Below are 27,937 nucleotides of genomic sequence, written 5' to 3'. Positions count from 1 at the left end.
TTGTGGGCTGCTTAGAGAAAGTCATGGTCTGGCGCTAGGATATTCATCCTTGACTGAGGGTGGGGCTCTCACAGGGGCTGACAGCTGGAAGCCTTCTCCTAATAACATTCCCTTTCTCTGGAAGGGGAATCTAGGCATCTCCTGTCAAGTTCCCTCCAGCTGATTTCTGGTTTTGATCACTCTCTGCCCTATTGTCTTGTTTTGTGTTTCCTTAATTTCTGTTATCTTTATTTTTTTTTTTTTCCTTCCTCGGTTCTTTGAATGTATTCATAGGTTCTTAGCTTGAGTTGTAGTCTTCCTTGAGTTAAATTCTTGGTTCATTTATATTCAGTCCTGTTTGCTGATCAATACTTTTTAAAGCTAGAAGTTTTCTTATGAGAACTGCTTTTTGTAATTCTGCAAAGTTCTGTCATTATTTCTTGAAAACATTTAATTCCCAGTATTTATTCTTTTCTCCTCCTCTAGAGTTCTTAACTAAATATTGTTAACTCTCTTCCTTCATAGTTCTCACTTTTATTTCATAATTTTATCTTGGGTTTGTGTCTCAAACACTAAAACTGGCAATGCTGAACAAGGAGTTCCTAGATTTTTCCTCCTCTTCTGTCAGATAGCCATGTAAATGCCCAGAGTAAGCATATGCTACCATTAAAGGCAGCAGTAGCTCTGCTTCTTGGCAAGCCAGCAGGATTCCACCACCTCCAGGAATACCCAAAGATGGAGACAAGCCAGGGCACGTCATTGTTACTCTGTCTAAGCATGGTCCCAAACTACTTTGCTCTCCTTTTCTATTAAATTTATATCTAGTCTTCCAGCAGAGCAAAGTGTTTCTTGTTATTGTACTCTCTCCAAAGACTTCTGTTTCATACCTTTGTTTTTAAACCTAGTGGCCTGTAATTTCTCATATTTGTCTTCAGCTCTGTGAGGGAAGCGGAGAGGAGGACAGGAAGGGAGATATGGTCCAAGTAAACACTTAATCACACCCTTTACACTTTTATTGCTTACATATAGAACTCTACAAGCTTGAGATTATAAGTGTTTGTAACCTGCAATATATTTTGTAGAATTAAAGTGGGGCTACCCTGAAGTCAGGCTATTGATGGCGAAGGGCACAGTTGTCAAGTCGTCATTTTGTTTTAGAGAGAGCCCAAACTGGCAGGGAGACTAGAACTGAAAGGTCAAACGTGTTTTGAAAGCCTCCTTTTAGAGTGCTTAGCTGGACTTCCAGGACAAAATAGATTTAGGACAAAGTGCTCTGTGTTCTGTCTTAAAAGCATCACAAATGAATTAACTGGTAATTGAAAATGAGTGGTTTCAGAGTTATATTATTAATCTATAATATTAAACATGTACTAGTCACGGAAGGAGATAACAACTACAAAAACACCTTCTATTTGTCATCTTTTGTATGAAGGCAAATTAGTGGATATATGGCCAAAATTATAAACTAACATTACTCGAAAGTGACTTTAGATTAAAAAAAATGGAGGCTTTCTAAAAAGCCCGCAGGCACTTTCCTATTAGCGAAATGTACTTTCTGAAATTCTAAATATAAGCAGTTCCATAGACTTAAGGTTTATACCTATTTTTAAAAAATTAAGCTTTCCAACTTCGAATTAGACAATGGTGTAAGAGGTAATGAAATGCATGTAAATGTGTGTCATTGTGACATCTCAAGAACCTTTTCCATCTTCACTATTGAAGATTAGGCTCTCCCATGCCTGTCTTCCTAAGCCTTTCTGGATTTTAATGGCATAGTGAAAAGAATATTGATGTTGGAATTAAACAGTGCAGTGGTCAGATTCTGATTTTACCACTTAACAGTTATGAGAAAGAGTGCTCCATACCCTTCATCAGTGAAAGGATAGTGATGTTTCTCTCACAAGGCGAGTTGTTTGGTGACGGAATGCCTATAAAATTTGTAGAAAACAGACCTTTAATAAGCAGTAGCTATTATTTTTATTTTTAGTAGACGGGAGAAAGTGTGGAAAAGTGAGGAGAACCTAAGTCATTATCAGACAGGAACCTTGGAAAATTATAAAGGGTTTATAGAAGGAGCGGAGTGGCACTTTGTCTAGTACCTCCAGGAGCAATTTCCTCCAAAATGTCCTGACTGCCAAATAAATAATCTTGAGCATTTTTTCTCATTTAATTCTCCTGCTTGAAATCTCTTTTATCTCCCTCTGCCAATGTCTTAATAGGAAGTTCATGTCTGTTCATAATCTGTTATTTTATTTTCAAATTTACTTTTGAAATTTCCCAGTGCTAAATCTATTCTTGCTGACTGGCATTATAGAGGTTTTTTGTCTTCCATGTTTAGGCTGACCTCTTGTGACCTTGCCCTGTCATCTCCACTCACCTTTCTCTGCCCTCCAACCCCTTCGATAAAAGGAGCAAACAGCAAAATCCTCCTCACATGAATTGAGAGCTGCCTCTCTCTTTTCTTTCTCTCTTTAATCTCCCCCCCTTTCGACTCCCGTTTTCCCCCAAGAGCTGGATCTCCCCCCACACTCTAGGGGCCTGTCCCATGGCCTATGGCTCCACCTGGGGTGGGGACCCAGGACCTTCTGCATGTAAAGCAGATGTGCTAACCACTGCACTATGGAGCCATTCCCTGCCTCTTGTTTTTGAAGTTCATATTGAATATACTGCCTTTCATTGTAACTTAACTGCATTAGGAGTATCATTTGTCTTTTCAATAAGAGTGTTTCCTCAAGGTAGTGATTGTATTGTTATATTTCTTGTGTTCAAGCAAAACACTAATATCTGTCATAGATGTTCCTTAGAGAATTCTACGGAAGGGGTCTGCGGGTTCAATTACCCCTTCACTGATAATTTTGATAATGCATCTAAGGAATTAAGACTTTCTTATCCAAAAACCACATGAGTCTGCAGTTCTCTCAGCTATTTCTGCCTCAAATAGCATTTTCTCCAAGCGATTATTCCACTGTAAATCATCCTATTTCAGGAGCGCCCCCTATTGGGCAAACGGCTGTGTGGTTATATATGCTACCTGAAATTTAGAGAGTTTCTCAATACCAAAGTTTCAGTTTACAAGCAAATACAAGATTCTTGAAGCAATGATGCAACCCCAATGTAAATTAGTAGTGTTTTTTTTCCCCCTCCTAACCCCGCTATGCCCCAATGGCTCTTGATGACTTTTTAAATAGAAAACTGTTCAAATCATGTCTTTGAAACACATGGATTCCTATCCTTGTTATTTTCTTGGCTTCAAAATTTGACTCGTGTAGAGCCAGGATTCCAGTCTTACACTGCACTTTTAGTCTCCTAGGACTGTGTAGTCAATTAAGCTATTCTTCCAAGAGGGCTAAATACTCATTAACATTATTAATAATTTTAAACATACCAGTGCTTTGATTTCCTCTGGGAAATGCCATGTACTGCTTTTGGGTGTTTCTCATACCAGGTCTACAAAAATCTTTCCTAAGGCTATATTCTTCAGCTCTGTTTTCAAATGTGCCAAAGCTAAAACATGCCTATTGATGGAATAATGACTTTGGGTTTTAGGTACCCTTTTACGGCTTCATAAATCATGTGGGACTCAACATCTAAATATGGTACCCTTTTAAAATATGGTATTTTAAATTATAGCAGCATAAAAATGTTCAGTGACTAGCACTAGATTACATCAGAAAATAAGATATACCATTGCTTATAGCAAACACTCATTCAGTCCTTCATATCATCCCCATTTTACTAATAAGGTAAACGAAGCTCAGAGAAGTTAAGTAGTTGACCCTAGGTCACCCAACTATAAATGGCAGAGCCACAATTCTTCAAACCCCAAGGCACTGTGGACCCAAAATTATTTCTCTTAAAAAAAGGCTGGAAGAGAGCATATCTGTTTGTGATATAAGTTGCTGAAATTAAGATAACTCTGTAATTTAACATGTATTACATAAAGGTAGCATTGAGGCTTCCAGACTTTGAGTAGAGATTTTAAGGAGTTACCCCTCTAGGGGAATGATTTAATTGAAAAATCTTGTTCATGATCCTGCCTCAAAACCTTCAATAAACATATTTGGATATGCCAGCGGATTGTGGTAGGTATTAAGTTTCTAGTACTTACACTTAACTAGAGGTGAGGTTGAGTAATTATATGACTCCTGCAACTCCTTCACACTCAGCATCGAATTAGCACAAGTCTTCTCACTAATGCTCTTATTCAAATCTTAGGGTGTGCAGAATTTTATATATAATTCATTTTTTGACATCTTATTTTTGTATTTGTTTATTAGTTTAAGGGGTTATGGTAATTAGAGTAACTTTTTGTCATTCATTGTCCCTACTGTAAGTTTCAGGAATGTTAAAAATATTACATAATACCATCCAGCTACTAAAAAAGATTGAGATGGATAAATGCACACCCTACCACCAGTACTGCTACCAGTACTACTACCTCCACTTCTGCTATTATTGTTACTAAGCAAGCATTTACATGGCATTTGGTTTGAGTTAGGTGACGTGTTAAGCACTTCACATATATTAACATGATCTACAGGCTTTCTCTGAAAGGATATGAAAGAAACCGGTCATTGTGGTTCCTCTGGGAAGGGAATCTAGGGCAGCTAGATTCTGTCTTAGGGACTTACTTTTCACTGTATCCTTTTATATTGGTTTGAAATTAAGATACATTGTATTGCATTTAATATTAATAAAATTATTTTTAAATAATTTTAATATAATCACTTCATTAATGTTAAAATAATATAAAATAAACAACATAGCTAAGTAGAAAAACAGCAAGCAGTGCACTATGTCTGCAATTTTTTTAAAAGAAATGTACTATGATCAATACTCAAAAGCTCAAATCGTCTCCCTTCAAAAAAGGACTAACAACCCAGCTTCAAGGAGAGAGGTTAGCTGACAGCTCTCCAAAGAGGTATTCCAGCTGATGTCATTCTCTTTTCCTTGCTCTGTGTTGATGATTAAGTGAGGTAGTGAAACAAGGGCCAGGCCACTTTCCTTCAATGTCAAACTCCCCTAACCTTTGCTCCAGAACTTCCCACTGGGTTTGAGGGTGACTGTCAGGTCAGTGTGGCAGTCTAACAGCTCCCTCTGTCTAATCCTGTGTTTTATTATCTCTCCCCGCAAGTTTTCCTCCCAAATAATCATTTGCATTCCTAATTCAGTCTCAGTTTCTGCTTCCCAAAGAACTGAACCAGCATGTACACCCATGAGAATATAGAGTAAGAAAAATTCTCTACCCTGTTAGGATGTCTGGCTGGGTTTAAGAATTAAATTGACATAAGACAGATTAACAGGAGAAAGGTGTACAAGTTTTGTTAAATTTTTGCATGTGTGTGGGGGCCTTCATAAGGAAATGAAGACCTGAAGAAGTGACCAGAGCAGGAAGGTTTTATACCTTTAGACCAAAAAAATATAACTGAGGAAACAACAAGACAAAGGAGTCTGGGGAAGGGGCAGTAAATTGTAGGGAGGTGTTGAGATGTTTTGGGGTTTGGAGTGGACAGAACTTGTGGAAGACGAGGGTTGTTTTAGTGACTTTGTACAGATGCATTTCAGCGTCGATTTCCAGTCTCTGGTGATAAGGACGTTCTTCTCTTCCTGGTACAGAAAGGACACCTGTACTCTCATGGGAAGTTTTCATGGATTTTTTGGGTAGAAAAGGATAGGTTCAGAGAGCCCTTCCTGTATCTGCTGTTTCTCAAGTGTCTTTAGCTCAAAAGAATATGCCGAAGTTCTGAACTCCTTCAAGGACAAGAATAGGACTGAAAGAAAAGATAGGTGATTCCTTCCTTTCCTTAAATGTGTTACTTTATTTTTTTCTTCTGCAATTTTTATTTTAATCATTCGTGTATGTAGTTTAAATGTGTGCACATTGTTTAACTGAATATAGTCAACCAGTTCCAAAGACTTGCTAAGATCAACAGAAGTCTGTAGTCCTACTTCGTTTTCCTTTCCCCAGAGGCCAACACTTTCAGTGCTTTAAGTTGATTTTTAAAATTTTAGCCTACAAATTGCTAATTAACCTGCTTGTATTGCTGCTTCTTGGTTTTTTATGTTAGACTTTATTGGCTTTCTTCTATGAAAGATAAGAGTTTAGCTCTCCTCTCTTTTCCTCGCTCCACTGCATAAGCACTCTCCAAATCTTTCAATATTTTAAATATCACTATATCATAATATTGGTTAGATAAGTATTTAATCTTCATATTATAAATGTGAAAATGTCATTCACCGTACAATCATGTACAAAATAGTAATTTTCATTTTTTATGTCATTTTCTGTTTTTCTGAAGTTGATTTTTCTTTTCTTTTTTTGTTTTTTAATTGGTGGCATTTCCATGCTCTTGGGGAGTCAGTATGGAGTAATGATTACAAAAAAGTCTCTGGAGTCAAATTGCCTGGGTTTCAACCCCAGTGCTACTTCTTTCCAGCTGTGTGACCTTGAGCTAGCTATTTGATCGGCTTTGCCTTCTTTTTCTGTAAAATAGGAACAATTGCATAAGGTTCATATTTAAAGTGTTAGAAGAGTGCCTGCCCACATAATAAGCATATCATAACTGTTAACTATTATTAATCCTTAATTCAACCTCAAACACTGTCAATTTGCCTGTCTCTTAATATGTTGCTCAAATGAGGGAGTTTATCTATTTTGTCTTTGGGGATGCGTCTCTCAGATAACTTCCAACTTATACCATGCAGGAATGTTTGCCCTCTCCATCTAGGAGGGACAGGGCCAACTCTTATTCAGAATTTTCTTTTATCTTTTTTAAAATTAAGATTATTGAGGTGACATTAGTTAACAAAATTATATAGGTTTCAAGTGTACAATTCACTAACATATCACCTATATAATATATTGTATGTTCATCACCCAAAGTAAAATCTTCCTGTCACCATGTATTTGAACTCCTTTACCCTTATCTGCCTCCTCTCCTCCCCGCTTTCCCACTAGTAATCACTAAACTGTTGTCTGTGTCTGTGACTTTTTATTTGTCTTGTTTGTTGCTCTCGGTTTTGTATACTATGCGTGAATGAAATCATATGATTCTCAGCTTTTTCTGTCTGATTTCTCTTGGCATGATAATCTCAAGATCCATCCATGTTGTCACAAATGGCAGTATTTCAACTTTTCTTATGGCTAAGTAATATTTTATTGTATATATGTACCACTTCTTTTTATGCAATCATCTATCGAAGGGCTCTTCAATTGTTTTCATGTCTGGGCCACCATGTATAATGCTGCAATGAACACGGGTGCATATATCTCTACGGATAAATGTTTTCAAATTTTTTGGGTAGACAACCAGAGAGGAATTGCTGGGTCATGTGGTAGTTCTATTCTTAAGTTTTTGAGGAACCTCCATATTGTTTTCTATATTCCCACCAGCAGTGTATGAGGGTCCCTTTTTCCTCACAAACTCTCCATCACTTGTTGTTTCTTGTCTTGTTGATAATTGCCATTCTATAATATTCTGTTATCTTCATCTTCCCATGCTCCTTGTTTTCATGCCCTATCTTCTGGACTCCATGTCTCACTCGTTGTTGGTTTATGCCTTTATTTTAATGACGCATATCTATAGCTTCCCGAGAAAGAGGTTTTTTGGAAAGTGATTTTTAAGAAAGAAATTGCATGTCTAAAAAATGTCTATAGTCTATCCTTACACTAATTAATAGTTTGGTTGGATGTAGAATTCAAAAATAAAAGTAATTTTTCTTCAGATTTGGGAAAGCATCCTCTCATTGTCTTTTTGTTTCCAGGACTGCTGTCGAGAGGTCTGAAGCTATTCTAATTTGTGACCCTTACATATGACCTGTTTTTCTCCCTTCTGTGAATACTATAGGTCCCTCTCTTTGATGCTGACATTTTGAAATTTAATGGTGAAGTGTTTAAATTAAAAAAAAACAACAACATAGTTTTCTTCTATGACATATAACTCACTTTATGCACCATTTCTACTAAGAACTCAGCATATCAGCTTCTTGGCTGAAAAATATGTCTCACAAAGCACAGCATGCAGAGATGGCAATGTATTCTTAGGAAAATCTCATCATGAGTGATAGTGGGGTTTTTTAGACACATTTAAATAATACAAACAATTTAAATTATATATTTAGTTAAAAAATGATGAACACACTGAATATATTCAGTTATTTATATATTAATTACACCTCAGTAAAACTTAAAAAAATTTAGGGATTTGGGGTTAACTTTAGGTCAGACTCAATTTGATTGTCACTGTTTCTGTCTTGAAGGTGACTGACAGAGTCTGCATAAGGACTGTAAATTCCTACTCTGCCTTTTTTGTCATTACTTTTCTTGTATTTAGATTATAGTAATCCTCCCTTAATTGTGGTTTTAGTTACCACAGTCCAAAAATATCAAATAGAAAATTCCAGAAATAAGTAATTCATAAGTTTTAAGTTGTGCTTTGTTCTGTGGAGCCTGATGAAATCTCGTGTCTTCAGCTCCTCCTGCTTGGGACATGAACCATCTCTTTGTTCAGCATATCCACACTGTATATGCTACCAGCCTGTTGATCACTTAGTAGCCATCTTGGTTATCAGACCAGCTTTTTCAGTATCTCAGTGCTTGTGTTCAAGTAATCCTTATTTTCCTTAATAATAGCTTCAAAGCTCAAGATTAGTGATGCTGGCAATTTAGATATGCCAAAGAGAAGCCAAAACATATTACACTGGGTGAAAAGGTGAAAGTTTTTGACTTAATAGGGAATGGAAAAAAAATCTATGTTGATATTGCTAAGATCTATGGTAAGAATGAATCTTCTATCTGAATTGCGAAGAAGGAAAAAGAAATTCATGCCAGTTTTGCTGTTGCACCTCAGTGCATGATAAGTGCTTAGTTAAGATGGAAAAGGCATTAGGTTTGTGAGTGAGAGACATAAATAGAAAATGTGTTACTATTGACGGCAACATCAGAAAGCATTGAATCTACATGGAGACTTCAGCAAGGGATCCTCTAAAACAAGTGACACCAAGCCATTTACTGTAACTAAGAGATGGATACACAGATTCAGGAATAGGCACAAGAAGGATGAGTACAATACAATAAGATATTTGAGAGAGAGAGAGATACTCTCAACACATTCATGCAACTTTTATTACAGAATATTGTTACAATTATCCTATCTTATTATTACTTACTTTTAATCTCTTACTGTGCCTAATTTATACATTAAACTTTATCATAGATATGTATATATGTAGGTATAGAAAAAAAAACAGTATATATATGGTTCGGTGCTATCTGCAGTTTCAGACATCCACTGGGGGTCTTGAAGATTTCTTTCATGAATAAGGGGGGGACTACTATATCTTCAATCTGAATTTTCTTGGAAATAAATGTTTTGAAATCATTTTCCATTGATTTACATTTGCTAACAAGGCACACATAAACTGCAGAAAATTTCAATAAACTGAGAGTGCCACTACTAATTTGATGGACTATCTAGCATAATGAGGTAGGTAACAATGTCAACCTGAATATTAAATATTAGTACAGCCTCTTCTAAAAATAAAAATGTAAATAAAATTCTAATATTCCTTTTCCTGTATTTTATTGGATTATTTTGCACACATTCAGGATCAAACACCTCACTTGGAAGATAAGTGTGCTAGAATATCTCATTCTTTTGTCATATAATTATTGTGGATTCCCAAAAAAGTACAATATCCTGATATGTGCATGTTATTATCATGCTTCTTTTTTCTTTCTCAAACTGTCATCATGTTTTGTCTCAGATCCGTTTATCGGATATATTTACAATTTATGAAGTCTTTGTTTTTTAAGAGTAATTGACACATGTAATGAATCTTATGGGGCATAGACACAATGCTAGTGTGGTAGAGCAGTTTTTTTTTAAACTTCAGGGTAAATTAAAGTCACTTGGAGATTTTTAAAATGCAGATTCAGATTCAGTATGCCTGTGATTCTGCATTTCGAATAAGCTCCCAGGTGACGGTGATGATTTTGGCCTATGCAACACACTTTGAGTTCTATGGGAAAGTTGTGATTCAAAGATGTACATATTCTGGTCTCACCCTTAAGGGATTTATACTATAGTCAGGAATGAGCCTGGATCTGAGTAATTAAACACCCCAGATCTATGTAAGTGTGATATAGCTCTCCATTTTATAATGTTTGCATAGTCCTATTCTCAAATTCACCAAATTTTCTTTTATAGTAATAGCATATGCCGTGCATTTTAAAACTCACTTGTACTCCATGAGTATACTCTTCCTGAGGCTTTTACCTTTGGGGAATTAATGTTCACTCTATTACTTTAACATATGTTAATGTATATTAATGTCTAATTCCTTTCAGATATTATACTAAAATTTGTACCAGGTGAGTAAAAATTAGTTACTTTCTCATCTTAAATTTTTCAAAGGGTTATATATTATCACATGACAAGCCAAAATATGTGTCTAAAGGAGAAATTCTAAAGAGTGAGAAAATGCTGAAAAATAGATTATGAAATAATTCTAGGAGCTGGGGCAAATCTGCTGTGCAGTTCCATGATTAAATTACTCAGGAACTATATTCATAACAGACTCAGACAGTAAACATTTCCTGAATGAGCAGGACTATGGGCCTGATATACAAAGAACAAAGAATGCAAGAAAAGAGCTCCGTTAACCTCAAAATAGACTCATGAAAAGATTAATCATTAGTGATAAATGTTCATGGTTCCCAAAGAGCTGAACATGTTATGCTATTTTGAGCAAATTCCATCCATCACTACTGACCCATAATAGGTATCCATTTATTATGTTGACTGGTAGGAAGCTGCCCCTGACGAGGTCAGCTTATGACTTGCTTAGCTCTAAATTGCCACAGTTGCTGTCACACCATTGCTATCACCAAGCATTCTTCCTTTCACCATAACTGCCAACACACAAACATACGCACTCACTTCTTCATCCTAAAGTGGAAAAGAAATACAGAGTCATGATTCTTTCTCTCAAGGTCTGTCTGCCAAATTTAACTGAGCGATTAAAATATAGGCTTTCAGGTCTAATCAATTATTGAACATTGATTGGGTACTGACTTTATAGATGCACTCTTTAGGTCCCTTGGGGAATATAAAGATGAATAATACTTTGTTCACATCTTTGCAGAGCTTACAGTCCAGTTCTGATAATACATAGCTTTTGAAAAACTCACTATGAGCAATTGACCAAAACCTTTGTGTTTTCTTACCTAGAAAAAGTGACTGGCAAATAGTAGGTGACCAAAATGCGGTCACCTGAAGAATGGTAATTAAATGATGATATTAAAACAACAAATTTAGGCAATAATAAAGAACTCTCATAGGACATGTTACGACTAATTTCAGAATGAACTATGCAGGCAATGATACAGGAACAAAGTTTCTCTAATTGAATCCACAAGTTTGCTTCAAGAATATATATACATATACATATATATATATGTAGATAGATAGATATAGATAGATAGATATTTTATAGTATTGATAACCATACACTTGAGGAATTGGTATCTGGTTTTATGTTTGCATGTATTTAACCAAGTATAATTAAATGACAAAGTAATATTAGGGATCCTCAGAAATATCCTTATAATGGAAAAAATATTCAATGCTATGTATGGATCTATTTGATTTTTCTTTCAAACAAACAGCAAAATATTTTTAAAATGATAGAATAAGGGAAATCTAAATAATTACTGGATAGTTGATCTTAAGAAACTAATTCTTTTTAGAGATTGTTGTGATTTTTCAATTTGATATCTTGATTAGAATAAGAGCAGTAAGAAAATTATGCTTACAAACATTGCATTATTACTACATCATTATGATATGGCTTTACATTGATTGCATGTAGAGAAAAAATAACAGTGGGATTAAGGCAATAACCACATGTGCAAACCAATCGCAATATTCGGACACAGCCTCTTATAAAAAGCTCTTTTGGTTAGGTGATGGTTGATATTGCTGCATGCAGGTGAGGCACTGCTTTGAAGGATAAGCTTTGACTACCTTCATTTATTTAAAAAAAATCCCTCCTACTGGCCAACGAAGGCCAGAAGAAGCCTTTGGAAATCTCTATTCGTGTCACTTACAATCATTATGCCCAGGGTCTTCTGATACATCTGATTGAACATCTGTTTTATTTGTACAAGATCAATCTCACTTCGAGTGACCAATCCTGACCAGGGGTGGAGTCATCTGTGCCGGCACCTTTAATAGAATAGTAGAGCCTCTCATCAAAGAAGGCAGAGCTGTTCAGGGCACACTGCAAGATAATCTTCAAACCACTTTCAACATTTCTGACAACTCACGGCTGACATAGCTTAACAAATCTCTATTAGCCATCCTGGAATAGGCCTCCATGGTAGCTTTCAGCTGAAGAAAGCTTCTACTGGCAAGAAACATGTTAAAGCTAGATTCATCTGTCCCCAGTCTTCCCTTGCCAGCTTGAGAGAGATGCTGAGCATCTTCCTGAGCCAATTGGTGGTTAACATTCTGGTTCTCACCACAATTTCCCTGGCACATGGGTATAAGTAAACATTCAAAATGCCCTGATGTATCTGAACTAATGTCCTTTTCAAAGTCTTGTCTAAATTCCAATTAATAACATCTGACAATTTCTCAGATTTCCTGATTAGTTCTTGTGCATAAAATTTCAATCAATACACGTTCCTGAGTTCCTGCTCCTTTCATTGCATTCTGTAAACTCCAGGCATCTGAATATGCAGTTGGCATGAACAGGGCAAGGATCAGTTCTTTCATATTTCCACTTAACTCTGATTTGAGATCTTTGATTAAATCCTTGCCATTCATGGTCTTAAAAGCTGCTTGAATTTTTTGCCTGTGATCGTTGGAACGGTTGGCACAACGTCCGCAATTGCCTGTTCGTCTGTCCCCAAACCCTTCATTGCTTTACAAAGAATTGCTGCACCTCTCACAGCATCGAAGTTGGCAGCTGGTCAGATTGTTCCTTGAACTCCCTGAGTCATCACAGCAGGCTGGCTAGCAGTATGGAGCTTGTCCTCTGGGATACTGAGAAGGCATCTGTCCTCCAGGAAAGCCACCAGATAATGGGAACTGTGCTAGGCCACCTCTATAAGACTGGGAGGGTGGCTGTGGATAGCCAGAAAAGTCAGCTCCAGCTGGTGGGGTTCCAAACCCTTAGACTGGAGGAAATCTGGGATAGGAAGAGCTCCCTCTGGCTGTGGGGCACGAGGATAGCCTCCAGGGGCTGGATAACTGCCAGAGGCAGGATAGCCTCCAGCTCTTGGGTAGCCACTACTTGGCACTGGTAGGTAGGCACCTCTTCCCACCGGAGGAAAGCCACTAGGATAAGGATACTGACCCGGAGGGGGAAAAGATGACTCCTGACCTGCAGAAGGAAACCCAGGGAAGGGTGGGTAGCCTGTGGGGGAATAGCCTGGGTATGACATTCTGACACCAGGGAGCAGCGTCACCAAGAAATTATAATTTTTAGGTGTGATTTTTTTTCTTTTTTTTTTTTAATGAATTCTTTAAAAAATATGTACTGAAATAGCTAAGAAATGAGATGATAGGATGTCTGAGATTTACTCTGAAAAAATCCGGGGGATGGTTGCTAATATGTGAACATATAGATTGTTGTAGGTAGAATAGTGACTCCCCAAAGATGTCCATGTCCTAATTCCCAGAAGTTAAGGTAGTGGATGGAATTAAGGTTGCTAATCAGTTGACCTTAAATAAGGAGATTATTCTAAATTAACCACCTGGGCCCAATATAATCACAAGCGTCCTCATATGAGGAAGAGGGAGGCAAAGGCAAAATCAGTGATGCGACATGGGGAAGACTTGACTGGTCATTGCTAGCTAGCTTAAAGATGGAAGAGAGCCACAAACCAAAGAATGCAGACAGCCTCCAGAAACTGGAAAAGGCAAGGAAATGGATTCTCCTTTAGATCTTCAAAGAAGAAACTCAGTCCAGCTGACACCATGATTTTATTTAGCCTAGTGAGACCCATTTTGGATTTCTGACTTTCAGAATTATAAAATAATAAATGTCTTGTTTTAAGGCCAGCATAACTTGATACCAAATTTAGAGTGTTTCCTTTTATTATCACTTTTAGAGTTTTTCTTTTTTAATCACGAAAGGTTGCTGAATTTTGTCAACTTTTTCTACATTTGTTGAGATCAAAAATTTATATTTTTTTGTTATTTTGATTTTCAAAAGTTAAATCTTCCTTGCATTCTTGGGATAACTCCAATTTTATATTATCCTGATATATTATCCTTTTTGTATATGGCTGATTTTAATTTGCTTGTATTTTATTAAGGATTTTTGTGTCTGTGTTTTTGAAAGCTTTATGTTGGCCTCATAAAATGAGTTGGGACATGTTTCATCTTCCTCTATTTTTCTGGGACAGTTTGTGTAAGATTAGTATTATATTAGTATTAGTATTAGTATTATATTAAGATATAATAATTGCTCAAATTGATGTTTCTAGGAGGGGACAAATGCTAGAAATCCCTACACCACTCTCTTGCTAACACTACTCTCTTTTCTCTATTGGCTTTTAAAATACTTACTTCTATTTTACATTTTAGTAGCTGTTTAGGGTTTACATTATGCATCTATAATTTGCCACAATACCCCTTGAGTTAATATATAACATACTAAGTTATGTATAATGTAAGAACTATATAACACTATATTTCCACTTACTCCACCATCCTTTGTAGTATTATGATCATATATTTTAAATCTAGATATGTTATAAACCCCCAAAACAGTATTATAATATTTGCATTAAATAATCTGTTGTCTTTTTAAAAAGAGTATTTCTAGTGCTCTTCACTTTTTTCTACAAAACTATCTGGTGTTATTGCTCTTCAATCTGAAAATTTCCTTTAGTATTTCTCGTAGGACAGGTCTGCTTGTAATAAACTCTCCCAGTTTTGTTTTGTTTTGTTTTGTTTTGTTTTTTGCTATTTTTAATTTTTCAAATCTATACTGAGGAAAAAATATGAGCAAGGCACTAAATAATTGTCTAATATATACTTTATAAGGAAAATAGATGTTTTGAAACCGTTTTGAAATTCTATTTTAAAATACTTTGCTTTTAGTACAGACCAAAAAATAGGTAGCAGCAGCAAGTCAGGATCAGCTAAAACTATTTAAAGTCATCCAAGAAATGGAAATTCAAGTAATTCATGGAAAAGAAATATAAGTAACAAAAAACTTCACTAAATTATTAACATTACCACTATCTTTCTACTTAGACTGTAATTTAGAATTATAACAATTGTTTTAACAAAGTTATTTTCAAAAGGAAGCAGTAAGAAACTACTGGCTTAAGGCAAAAATGGCAGGTGATTGGTTCAATGTTTCTACAATTTTAAAATTCCTCAAACAGATTTGTGTACTAAGAAATAAGTTAGAAGTTTCAAATTACGTGTTTGTGAGAGAGACAGAGAGAGACAGAGAAAGACTGCTCCTTGAATATGAATAGGTCAAAAATGTTCCTATAGCATCTTATTTCCAGGTTAGAAAAAGTTATATTTTTTGTTTTGTTCTGTTTTTTTTTTTTTTTAATAAATAGATTTTTACAAATATTTGGCTTTTATCTCCTTCTAGACACTGTAGAAAATGAATAAGCATATAAGTCATGACAATAACTATCACTTTTGGGAGGTCTAATTAGTTCTTCATTAAAGAATAAAGCCAAACTTGAAACTATCTAGTATTTTATCTTGTCAGATGTACTCCAGTTTGAAGTGAAATGCAGAAGGTTTATAACGTAGAAGTTTTATTACACATAATCCCAAGAATGCTGGCTGCTTGCCACTATAGAGAGTTTTAGAGATGAGAAGTGACTGGCCGAAAATTATGGGTAATAAAATTATAACCTAGGTTTATCAGTATTCAATAATGGACACATGTTTACTCATTTATAACAAATAGACTTATTTACAAAAGCCTATTTTTAGAAATACCTTTGAAATTTCTTTCCTCCTCATTTTTATGATTATCCAATTATCCATTCCATTATTCTTTTTGTAGCAAATATGTTGAAATTCTGATTTAATTTATGTATAAAGACTGATCCTGAGTATTCAAATGAATGTGCCTTTTGACATAGGCATAAATTATGCCACATAGTGACTGAAAATAGAACTAACCTGGAAAGCGATTTTGACATAAGACCTCGTTTTTTTCTCCTCAGTGGTTATTTCAATTCTGGGCTTTGCAAATGAGTTAAACAGCCCAGAGCAGAAGGTAGGGGTGGTGCGGGGCGAGTTCATACTGAGTAAATTCTTCAGTATCCAGGCAGATCAATTGTTAACAGAAACATTTAAAAAATCAGATTGTTTTTCAATCAACAGATATTTAACAACCATCTCCTCTTTGCCTGACACTGTTGCAAATATTGTGGGAAATATAAAAATATCTGTAAGACAGAAGACATACACAATGATGCTGGAGAAACAATACAACTGTTAAGAAAAATTAAATGCTAAGTTTTGTAGTAATATAGTAATCATAGGTTTAATAAACAGAGGCTCTTCATAGATTGGAATACTAATAAGGTCTTACCAAAGAAAATGGGGAATCAACTGAAGGCTTATTAACCTTGTTTCTATTCTTGTGAGATGATTATAAAGCAAGAACAAACAAACTACCAAATGGATTTTTTAGTGGAAATGACTTATAATGATGTACATAGGGTCAGCTTAAGCCTTCCAGGAATAGATCAAAAAAGTTACAGGATAAATTTCAAGAAGATTTGATTTTTATTTCATTGAGATAAAAGAGAGGCGGTATTCAAAAGATTAAGTTCTGGTCCATGCTGAGGTATTGTGCAGTTTTCTATTGCTGCATAACAGATAACCACAAATTTATCAGCTTAAAACGATACATATTTATTGACTCATAGTTTCTCTGGGTCAAGAGTCTGGGTATAGTCTAACTCTGATCGGGGTTTTAAAAGCTTACAATCAAGATGTTGACCAGCCTACATTCTTACCTGGAGGCTCAAGTAGAGAAGAATCTGCTTCCAAACTCATTTAGGTTGTTGGCAGAATTTTGATCCTTGCAGCTATATGACTGAGGATGCCAGCTTTTTATTGGCTATAGATTTGAGGCTGGTTTTGGTCTTAGAGGGCACTCGTAATCTGCCACATACATGAACCTTTCTATAAACAATTACAATACAGAAGTTTGCTTTTTTAAAAGCAGCAGATCTTGGCCTTGTATGTATACACACACACACACACACACACATGATCTTTGGTGATATATTTATCTTTCTAAACTATATGCCATAGGTCTCCTAAGATTAGATAGATAGATAGATAGATAGATAGATAGATAGATAGATAGATAGATAGATAGATAGATTAGAGTAACCTAATCATGGGGGTGATGTCATCACCTTTGGCATATTCTTTTGGTTAAAACCAAGTCACAGGTTCTTGCATTCAAGGAAAAGAGATTAATTTATTAGGTGTCACCTTAGGATGAGTCCAACTAACCATCAAATGTTCAACGCTATATTTGTATCATATTTTATTGTACTTACTAAGAACTCAGCACTTTAGTTGCTGATCTTAAATAATCTCTTCTCACTAAATCTTAGTGTTGAGAGACAATTCTTTATATGTCTCACATTTCTGCACAAGAAATCTTCTGAGCAAGAAGCACTGATATCTTTGTCCTGTTTGCACAGATGTTCGTAGAGCTAATGTCTCCATCCAGGGCAGCTAACAGATATGTTTCCTGACCAGGGTGATAAAGATAATTTTTCCTTCCTAGAAAATATCAGGTAGATTTGCTAGCATTTTCCTATAAAATTGAGGGTCTCCTAAACTCAAAATTCCTCAGCTGTGACACAAATCCACTGTGTGTCCACATCCTTATCTCTGGATAGGACTTGGGAAACAATGAGAACCAATTTGAACATGAAGCTCATGTTGCCTGCTGTGCCCTGTAAACCAAAGTCCTTTGTCTCTGACCCAGGGGTCTCACATCTTCTGCCAGCATATATGAGACTATGGGCAAGCTAATGCATTAGCTTGAAAACAGGGCAAAATCTCATACCTTCACATTTCTTAACACTCAATTTTCCTCTATGTGATTTAAGAGATTAGATTGAGATTATTTCTAAGATTCCTTTCATGTTTAATTTTCCACATTTTAATACTCTAATTAACTCTATCATTTTCATCATGGTTATAGAAAAATTTAACCATTTTTATATTTGACCTCCTTAAAGGATGTTTAACTAAACACTCTACAATAGTCTGGAGATAGTAAAGATTATTTAAAATCACCTTTTGCAAATAAGTAAACCAAACTTATTTTGATTGCTGGTACTGCTAATGTGATGCACTGACCATTTGGGAAACAAATCTGTTAGGACATTGGTTTGACTGAGAATCAGGTGCACATCCCTTAGCTCATGTCTTTGTTGTAGTTTTTTTTGTTTGTTTGGTTTATGGCAACAATATAAAATTCCGTCCTTTGCATTTATTTGAGTCATGTTTAAATACGTCACTGAAAAATTCCACATTCTGTGTTTTCTTCAAACTTTTCCTTTCTCACATTTCTAAACATTAAATTGTCTGTTATTGTTTATTAGTATTTCTTAATTGACCTTTTTTGTTAATTATTAAAAAATGAATATCAGGGAACCATAGAACGGGATTGGGAGCCTAATACAGGCAGGCAAAATACAGGGAAGTGACAAGTAGGTTTTCCACAAAGCAAAGGACAACAACTGCAGGAAACCATCTTGGTTTTGCTATGTTCTTCAGCTATAATTAAAAGTAATAAACTCAAAAGTTAACTTTTACTGCATATGCAACATTTATAGGGATTTCAGAAAAAGCTAATAAATGTTTTTCATAGAAAATAATTGGCCTACTACTTTAAAATGAAAATCTCAGCATTAAAAATGTCTAACATCCTAATATCAGAGTTACCACATACAAGCATGCTATAAGTGCATGTGTGTATGGGTGTGTGTTTGTGTAATAGGTCAAACAATGTATCCCTACCTTTACTTAAGGGGACAAATTTTAGGCTAAATGACACTTATTGGAGATATCCTTTCTTCAATCCTCAGCCTCAAATGATGATGATGATGAAGATGATGGAGATAAAGATGATGAAAACAATAGCTACAACAGCTAACATTTATCAAGACTTTAATGTGGATCAGGTATTATTCTTTGTGGTTTACTGTGTTTTATTTAATTCTTAAAATAGTTTGTGGGTTGGGTATTTCTATTAAGCCCATTTTCATAAACTATAGCAAAAAGAGCTATGTAACTTACCCAAGTTCACATAATGTGTAAGTTGTGTCAGAACTTTACCCTCAGGATAAGTAACTTCTCAGTAGACAGGAAAAAAATTTTTTTTCAGTTAAGATCCACACAAGAGACCCTGCAAAAAACAAACAAAAAAGGGTCGAGTTAGTAAAAATAAAACTAATTTAGATTTCTCAAAATCTATTAAATGTTCCACTAATTATTAATTTGGAACAATGATTAAAATAAGAAAAAAAAATTATCAAAGAAAGATAAAATTGAACAAAGAATGACAGAGACTAAAAAGCTTGATTCTTTGCCCTACCCCACACCCCCCTTTGCTCCACATCAGCCTCTCTGGTTCTGTCAGGTCAGTTCCAGGAGCATTCTGCATGCTACAGTTCCTTTCAAGATTTAACGCTCTCTCAACTGCACATTTCTCTTCAGATATGACCCCATTTTACTGTTCCTCTTACCAGAAAAAATTCTCTAAAGAGTTGCATATACTTACTATCTCTACTTCCTTGACCTCCTTTCACCTCACTGCAGTCAGATTTCTTGCCTGATATTGCACAGACACTGTCTTTGCCAAAGTCACCAGTGATGCCCTTGTTGTCATCTTCGATATATGTAAATATATTGAAAAAATATGTGTGCATATATACATATATATATACTTGGTTCTTATCATACTCTACCTTTCTTTTTAAAAATAATTTATTTATTTTAATTAGTTTCAAGTACACAGTACATTGGTTAGACATCTATATAATTCATAAAACGATGCCCCCAATTTCTCCCTCCCTCCCCTGACCCTCCACCTAGCCAACGTATTAATGCTAACTGCATTCCCAATGCCATGCTCCCAATCCCTGTGACCACCTATCAGCTACTAATTTGTACTTCTTTAACCTTTCACCCCATTCTCTCAGCACCCCAAACCCTCCTCCCCTCTGTCCATCAACAAATTGTCCACTATATTTGTGGGTCTGTTTTTGATTAGTTTGTTCTTTTCCTTAAATTTCACATATAAGTGAAATCATGTAGTGTTTACCTTTTTCTGTCTGACTTAAATACCTTTTAGGTCTATCAAAGCAATATCTTTTTCTATCCCCTTCCTTTTAGTCTGTGTGTGTCTTTTAATCTGAAGTGAGTCTCTGGTAGGCAGCATATGTAGGGGGTCTTGCTTTCTTATCCTTTTAGCCACTCTGTCTTTTGGTTGGAGCATTTAATTCTTTTCCATTTGAGGTACTTGTTGATAAGAATGTAGTTATTACCATTCTTTATTCCTGTTTTTGATACATGTTTTTTCTTCTTAAAGAAGTTCCTCCAACATTTCCTGTAATACTTTCTTGGCGGTGATAAATTCCTTTAGCTTATTTTTGTCTGGGAAGTTCTTTATCTGTCCTTCAACTCTAAATGATATCTTTGCTGGGTAAATTATTCTTGGTTGTATATCTGAGGTCTTTATCCTGTCAAATATTTTTTGCCAAGCTCTTCTGTCCTGCATAGTTTCTTTTGAGAAATCTGCTACCAGTCTTATGGAGATTCCCTTATAAGTCATTATCTGTTTTTCTCTTGTTGCTTTTTATATTCTTTCTTTGTATTTAACCTTTGGCAAATATTTAATTATGATGTGTCTTGGTGTGGGCCTCTTTGGATCCCTGATTTTTGGAATTCTCTGAGCTTCCTGGGGCTTTACGTCCATTTCCTTTAGCAAGTTAAGGAAGTTTTTCATCATTATTTCTTCAAACAGCTATTACACCAATCAGATAGATATGTGGACCCTTAATAGTGTCCCATATACTCCTTAAATTATTTTTATAATCTTGGCTTCTTTTTTCTTGCCATTCTGATCGAGTGTCCAGATTGGCTTTCCTGTCCTCTAGATAGGGCATTTGATCCTCTTCTTTATCACTTTTTTTATTCTTTTGTTTATTCCATTTAATATACTTCTCATCTCAGATAATGTGTTCTTCATTTTAGACTAGTTCTCTTTTATAATTCCCATTTCCATTTTTATGTTTTTTATGAAGTTCTCACTGAATTTATCTACACTTCCCAAAAGTTTATTGAGCGTCTTTATAACCAGTGTTTTAAAATTTGCATTTGTTAGATTACTTGACTCCATTATATCTGTATCTCTGTTCTGTTCTCTCATATGGTTTCTGCTTCTTTGTCTTCCCATTTTGGCTGTCTTTCCCATTAAGTCTCCCTGTCTCATTATTGTAGATTTGTGAAGTAGGTGTCCAGTGGCACAGTCCTGAGAGAGGTTCAGCTGCAGGCCAAATTTAGTCCAAGTTTCTACCCCTCCGGGGCCACCTGTTAAGATTCAGCAAGCAATCTACAGATGCTATGCTTATAGTTGCCTCAAAAGGCCACACCAGAAACCGAGGCCAGCTGTGTCCTCCAGTATGAATCTCAGCAAAGAACACCTGACTCGCTGAGGATATACCTGGATGTGGCTTGGGTGGGGCCACAAGTTGGGGGAGGTGGGATTTCAGAGAATCCTCTGGGCGGAACGACCTCTGTTATCTAGTTTGATGATGTCTCAGCTATGGCAGCGCTGTGTCCATGCACTGGGAGTGGAGAGGACTCAACAGGGAACCATGGATAATGCCAGCATATCTGTACAGAGTCTCGCCTTGGCCCTCACTCTGACAATTTCTCCCTGTAGGTCTCTGGTGCCCCCTGTGCACAACTGAATTGGCATAGGTGCTCAGAGCGAGCAGGTCTGTCACCACGAAAATCCACTCGCGGAAGCGACCCCTTTAAGAGACTTCTGTGGCTGTCACAGCCTCCATCTCACTCAGCCACTGGAGACTGGGCAGCCCCGTATCCTTGCCCTAGCCTACCTTCTGCTGTTGCAGGGTGCTTTCTTGGATTTCTCCCTAGTTGTATGACTTGTTCATCAAGATCCCAGGTGATTTCTCCTTGCTGCTTGCTCCTAATTTCCATCACAACTTTGATTTGGTCACCAGAGGAATGAACAGAACCTCTATCATCTACGCCATTTTTTTCCTTCATCTTGTACTTTCAACATTATATAACAAAGTTGATTATCTTTTTCTTCATGAAACACTCGTCCCTTGCTTTGTATCTTCATCTTTGACTAATTGACCTTTCTCATTGGCCTCTTTCTCAGTCTATTTTCCTGGCCTCTCCTGTGTGAACAAGTTTGTTCTCTTTATCTTTGTGCTTATACCAGTGCCTGGCCGATGAAAGTACTCAATAAATATTTGCTAGATGTGTGAATGAATGGACGGATGAATTAATGAATTAATAAATGAAGTGTTATAGAAGTGCATTGGTAGGAAAGTTTAATTTTGCCTGTGGCAGTCAGAAAAGTTTTTCTGGCAAAGCTAAAAATTGACCTGTCTTGAGCGATGAGTTAAGATTTGTCTAGTGAACAAATAAGGCATTCACTTCCGGAATAAGTATTTTTACAAAGTTAACTTGCAGTGTGCCATTTCTCAGGAAGCTTTGAAGAAAAGGATCTTTGGAGTTGTAATTAAGTTAAGGATGTCAAGATGAGATCATCCTGGATTCAGGTGGGTCCTAAATCCAATGACAAGTATCCTTATAAGAATAGAGAGGAGGAGGAGACATGCAGAGGAGAATGTCATGTGAAGACAGAGATAGAGATCAGAGTAATGCACATATAAGCCAAGAAACACCAAGGACTGGCGGCACTCCACCAGAAGCTAGAGGAGAGACATGGAGCAGATTCTTCCACAGAGCCTCCAGAGGGAATTAAACCTGTCGAGACCTTAATTTCAGACTTCTGGCCTTCAGCACTGTAAGAAAATAATTTTTTGTTAATTTAGGCACCCAGTCTGTGATAATTTCTTAAGTCGCCACAGGAAAATAATACATCGCTGCCCTAGTTTTTTCCCAGTGGATTCCCCTGCCCACCACCCGGTACACCCTCTTCCTGCAGCCAAGGCATTGGTTGTCTAACATCATAGGACAGATCAGAAGTGCCCATTCAACTAATACGCACCATGGATCTAAGATGTTCTAGACACTGGGAGGGTAAAAGGTCGAGTCAGATGTAGTCCCTGCCTTCAGGGTTATTAAGTCTTATAAAGGAGGAAGAATACAATCTTAACCTTCCGGGCAGAATAGGATCGATGTTAACAAGGACAAAAAAAAACTTCTGTAGGGAAGATCTTTTCTGATGGAAGCCATTGCAGGGCTGTTTTGTGAAAGAATTGGCTCTTAAAAAAAAAAAAAAATGAAAAAACACTTTAGCTGATTCTTTAAGAGCCAGATCAGTCACCATTTCCACTGGGAAACCTCTGACCCCCTGGTGCTGGCTGCCTAGCCTTCTGTGACCTGAGATGTTAAGATTTTGTCAGATTATCATTGCTAGCTCATTTAATCCTAAGGATGTATTTGCACATCTCAATTCCCTACTAGATTGTGACCAAATTTTTAATGTGTGTATGTGATTATTTTTGATAGCACAGTGCCTGGCACATAATTGCTACACTAACAGATAAATGAGTGCATGCTAACTGAAATGGTTGGAGGACAGGGCGGTCCAGATGGAAGAAATGGCATGCATGAACAGAGAGGTACAGAGTGTGAGAGAGGAAATAGTCGTCTATATTGAACATTGTCTTCTTTACAGTTTCGCTGGAAGCTGATCCCACTTAAGGATGTTTCAGAGATGCCCATCTGCATCAGGTAAAAAAAAGCCTGATCATAATAGTTTGTAAAACGGAGGGAATTTTTTTCACCTTAAATGAGTATCTCGATATAGGCAGCCAAGGGCTGAGTCATAAGTGTCTCAGTCTTCCTTTCTTTTTGATTCTACTATCCTCAGAGAGCAGCTTTATCCATGAATTACTTTGTAGTCACAGTGCAACTTCACACCTGTATTCTAGCCAGGACAAAGAAGCAAATGCCAATGTCAGGAAAATAAAACTTTCTTGGAAATCCTCAATTGATTTCTATCTGTTATTAATGTTATTGATCAAATGTGTTATTGATCATAACAATACATGTGGCCACTTCTAGCTGCAAGGGAAGTTAGGAATATCCATTTTCTAGTGGGACACCTTGCTGTCATAAATATAATTGAAGTATTTAATGTGGAAAATGAGCATTGAATTGGACTAGCAGGTTGACTATGAAGTGAATGGAAGTAGATAAAGGCATTTCATCATTGCATAGGATCCAGGATCAGAGACAACACTGATTTTCCTCTCATTCCAGTTCAGAAGGCCATTTACCAATGGCTCTTGAACCTACTGGCCTCACTTCCACAGAATCAAAGCTCTTTGCAACTATGTGGCTATAACCCTAGTCCAAGAGTCATGACAGAGGGATTAAAAAGTCTTTACTATCTTTTGGAAATACTTTAAGGTTTGGCCCACTGGAGCTTCTTTTTTCTCAGTATCATGAATAATGGAATAGAGTCTTTGTGTTCCTTTTAAGGAGATTTCTTTTAAGCTCCAACACTCTGAAACAGGAAAATGGTGCCTAGACCAAATCAGAAGAAAGGACATACCTTTATGCACATTAAATTTTTCCAATCTATCATATGGGTCATTATGTAATCATTAACATTTCCCGACCACCAACTGACTTCTGGTATTATTCACAAGAGGCTGTTATTGTTCTAACTTTCCAGAATTGACAAAAAAAAAACATTGATTTTTCAAATGTGATATTGATAGTCTAAGATAAAGCTAGTTTCTCTGGTTTCTTGGTGTATGTTTAGTATTTTTTCTAAGTTCAAAAAATTCGAAACTCTTAATGAAAAGACTTGTTTATGACACTGCGAATTGTTTTATTAATGGACTATGGAAACATCCTAAAATAGCTATAGAACCCTGAAAATGTCACAGATAATTAGTACTTATTTTCCTTCACATATGTGAATTTTTGCCCTTGGACTTCATCATTCTTTGTTAATTATATTTCTTATGTCTCTAGATAATGTGTATAGCCCTTTGAACCCTCCTAAAACCAATTTATTTGCAGCAAGAATAGTGTAAAAACAGTTTCATTGTATTTCTCTCACAGGTGATGCACTTGTCAGGAGGAAGTTGTAGCATCATGAAAGCTTATCAAAATAATCATAAATGTAATATCAAATTATGTTTTGAGCATTGACCACCTTATTTAGCAATGTTGTGTACAATTGCTACCTGATTCTGAATGTGTGCTGTGGACTTTCTTGTAAGATACTCTTCAGTATGTATTTTTGGGTGAAAGAAAATATTGGTTGCACTAGTTCCGCTAGAGTAGAGCCTGCAAACGAGAAGCTGTTGTTTCTGTAACTATCTGAGCAGTATGTGGATTAGTATCCAGTTTCAACATGCCGAGGTTCAAATCCCGTCTCTAACGCTTATCAACTATATGACCTTAGGCAAGTTTTTTTTAACCTCTCTTTATCATTGTAAAATGGAGGAATTAAAAGTGCTGGTGTCATTTTGTTGTTTTGAAGGTAAAACTTGGAAGAACTGACATAAAGTATCACATATACATTTTAATTTTATAAATTTAGTCATTGTTAGAAGATAGAGAAATGTCCCTTTTAGTTATAGAGGTGCTTGACTCCTTTGAGTTGTGGCCATTGTGGGGACACAAAAACTACCTCCCATGCTCTCTAGGGAAAGATGCCTCGGGATATGCTCAGGACACACTAGAATGGAGGTTTTTATGCAGTCCTCTGAAGGTAAATTTAGAGAAATATGCATGGGAAAGAGAAGTAGGAATCATGTCAAAAAGTTAGTCGAAGTCCAACATTGAAGGAGTCTGAGCACTTGCTTTTTGCCTTCAAAGCTGGAGGCATAGATTTAGACATCTGTATCATTTAGGAATGTTTTCATTTGTAAATATCAGAATACACAGTGGCTTAGTCAGTCATCATCTTTTTTTATGTTATATAATCAGCAATCTGGAGGTAGGTAGTTCCCAGTTAGGGCAGAGACTTAACAGGGTTATCAAGGTAGTAGGATGTTTTGTCTTTCTGTTCTACTACTATGAGCACACTGGCTTTCATTTGCTTTATTATGCTGACAGTAAGGCTCCTATAGCAATAAGCATCATCCCCACCGTTGGCATTCAAGCAAGAATAAAAAGAAACAAGTTGGGGGAAAGGGAAAAGGGTTTCGTTCCTATTTGGGAGGCGCTATCAAGTGAGCTGTGTTGCCTCAAAGTTAATGTGTTGAAGCTTTAACTGCAAATGTGATTTTATTAGGAGATGGGGTTTTTAAGTCACTAAAACTTAAGTCTTATAACTTAAGTTATAAGAATAGGGTCTTAATCTGATAGAATTGGAAGCCTTATAAAAAAGAGAAGTGAAAAAGAAAGATCTTGCCCTTTTTCTCTCTGCCATATGAAGATACAGTAAGACAGTGGCCATCTGCAAGCTTACTATACCTTGATCTTGGACTTCTCAGCCTCTGGAACTGGGAGAAAATAAATTAATGTTGTTTAAACCATACAATCTATGGTATTTTGTTATGGCATCCCCAAGTGACTAACCCAAGAGGACAAAGTTTCCTTGAAACCTCCTAGTGAATTTTCCTTTACATTTAATTGCAGGAAAAAAGTCATAGTCTCATGGAAAGTTGGGAAAATATGTAGAAAAATACAGTGAGACTGACGTGATTGGCTTATCAGTCATGACTGAACATGTGTGGCTGGATACATCATCATCACTAACAAAATTGGTGTTTTGTTAACAGAGAATAAGAGCAATAGCTGTCAGATAGGCAAATAATCTTTCTGCCACAGAACTTGCAACAATTAGAGAACTATACATAGAAATTATATCCAAGTAGATATTCAGTTGCTATCTTAGGAATTAGAGAGGCAAACAGATCACGTAGAATTACAGAGAATACAGCACAGAGCAGATAACACTTGTGTGCTAGAGGATCTTGTCCAGCTTCAAATGTACCCATGAACTCTAGCCATATGCATATGGTTTATTCTGCATTTTCAATAGATGCTGTATGCATCAACTGAAATGTTGATGTACACATGTGAGATGTACACATCTCTTCATTCTCCAACTACTCACATCACCTTAAATAAAGTCCTTCCTTATCATCCCTACTTACCATATTTCCATCATTCCTCAAGTCTTCTGAATAAAGCCCAATGCTTTTTATCTTACCCTAGTCTATTTTCCCTCTTAACTCCATCGCCATTTATCCAGCCATTTGGATCTATTCACAGTTGCCTCAAAATGTCCAGTGCTCTCATACTCTATCCAGAGCTCATGCTGTTCTCTCTCTACATCTGTTGAATGTAGTCATCCGGCTTCTTTATTTGGTATACTCTTATTTATTCTTCAGGATTTATTTCGTGTGTCATCTGATTCTTCATATTGAGTTAGGCCTCTTTATTCTTTGTTTTTCTGTTTCCAGCCATAACTCCTGGCAAAAGCCGCCTTTATTATAGAGAAAGAAGCTGTGTTGAGAACATGCTATGTGCTAGATATTATAGACTATCTCATTTAATGCACACAACACTGCACTATAAGAATTATTATGGACAAATCCCATTTAGCACAGAGTAATCCCATTTGCCATGGAAAAGCTAACTGAATCTGGACTATATGAGATCCGTACAGCAAAGGGCCATAAGAATGTTTTCCCCAATATCACATATTGACAATCACCACTTGCTTC

General features: G+C 36.3%; 1 pseudogene; it reads right to left on the bottom strand.

The window, feature by feature from the left end:
- Positions 1-12,031: 12,031 nt before the first annotated feature.
- LOC120598092 (annexin A7-like) lies at positions 12,032-13,429 on the bottom strand (annotated as a pseudogene).
- Between the last annotated feature and the right edge of the window lie 14,508 nt (positions 13,430-27,937).

This window comes from Pteropus medius, unplaced genomic scaffold, assembly GCF_902729225.1.
Source record: "Pteropus medius unplaced genomic scaffold, Ma_sr-lr_union100, whole genome shotgun sequence".
Lineage (NCBI taxonomy): Eukaryota > Metazoa > Chordata > Mammalia > Chiroptera > Pteropodidae > Pteropus > Pteropus medius.
Note: the sequence above shows the minus strand (reverse complement) of the source record. Positions and strands in the feature narration are given on the sequence as shown.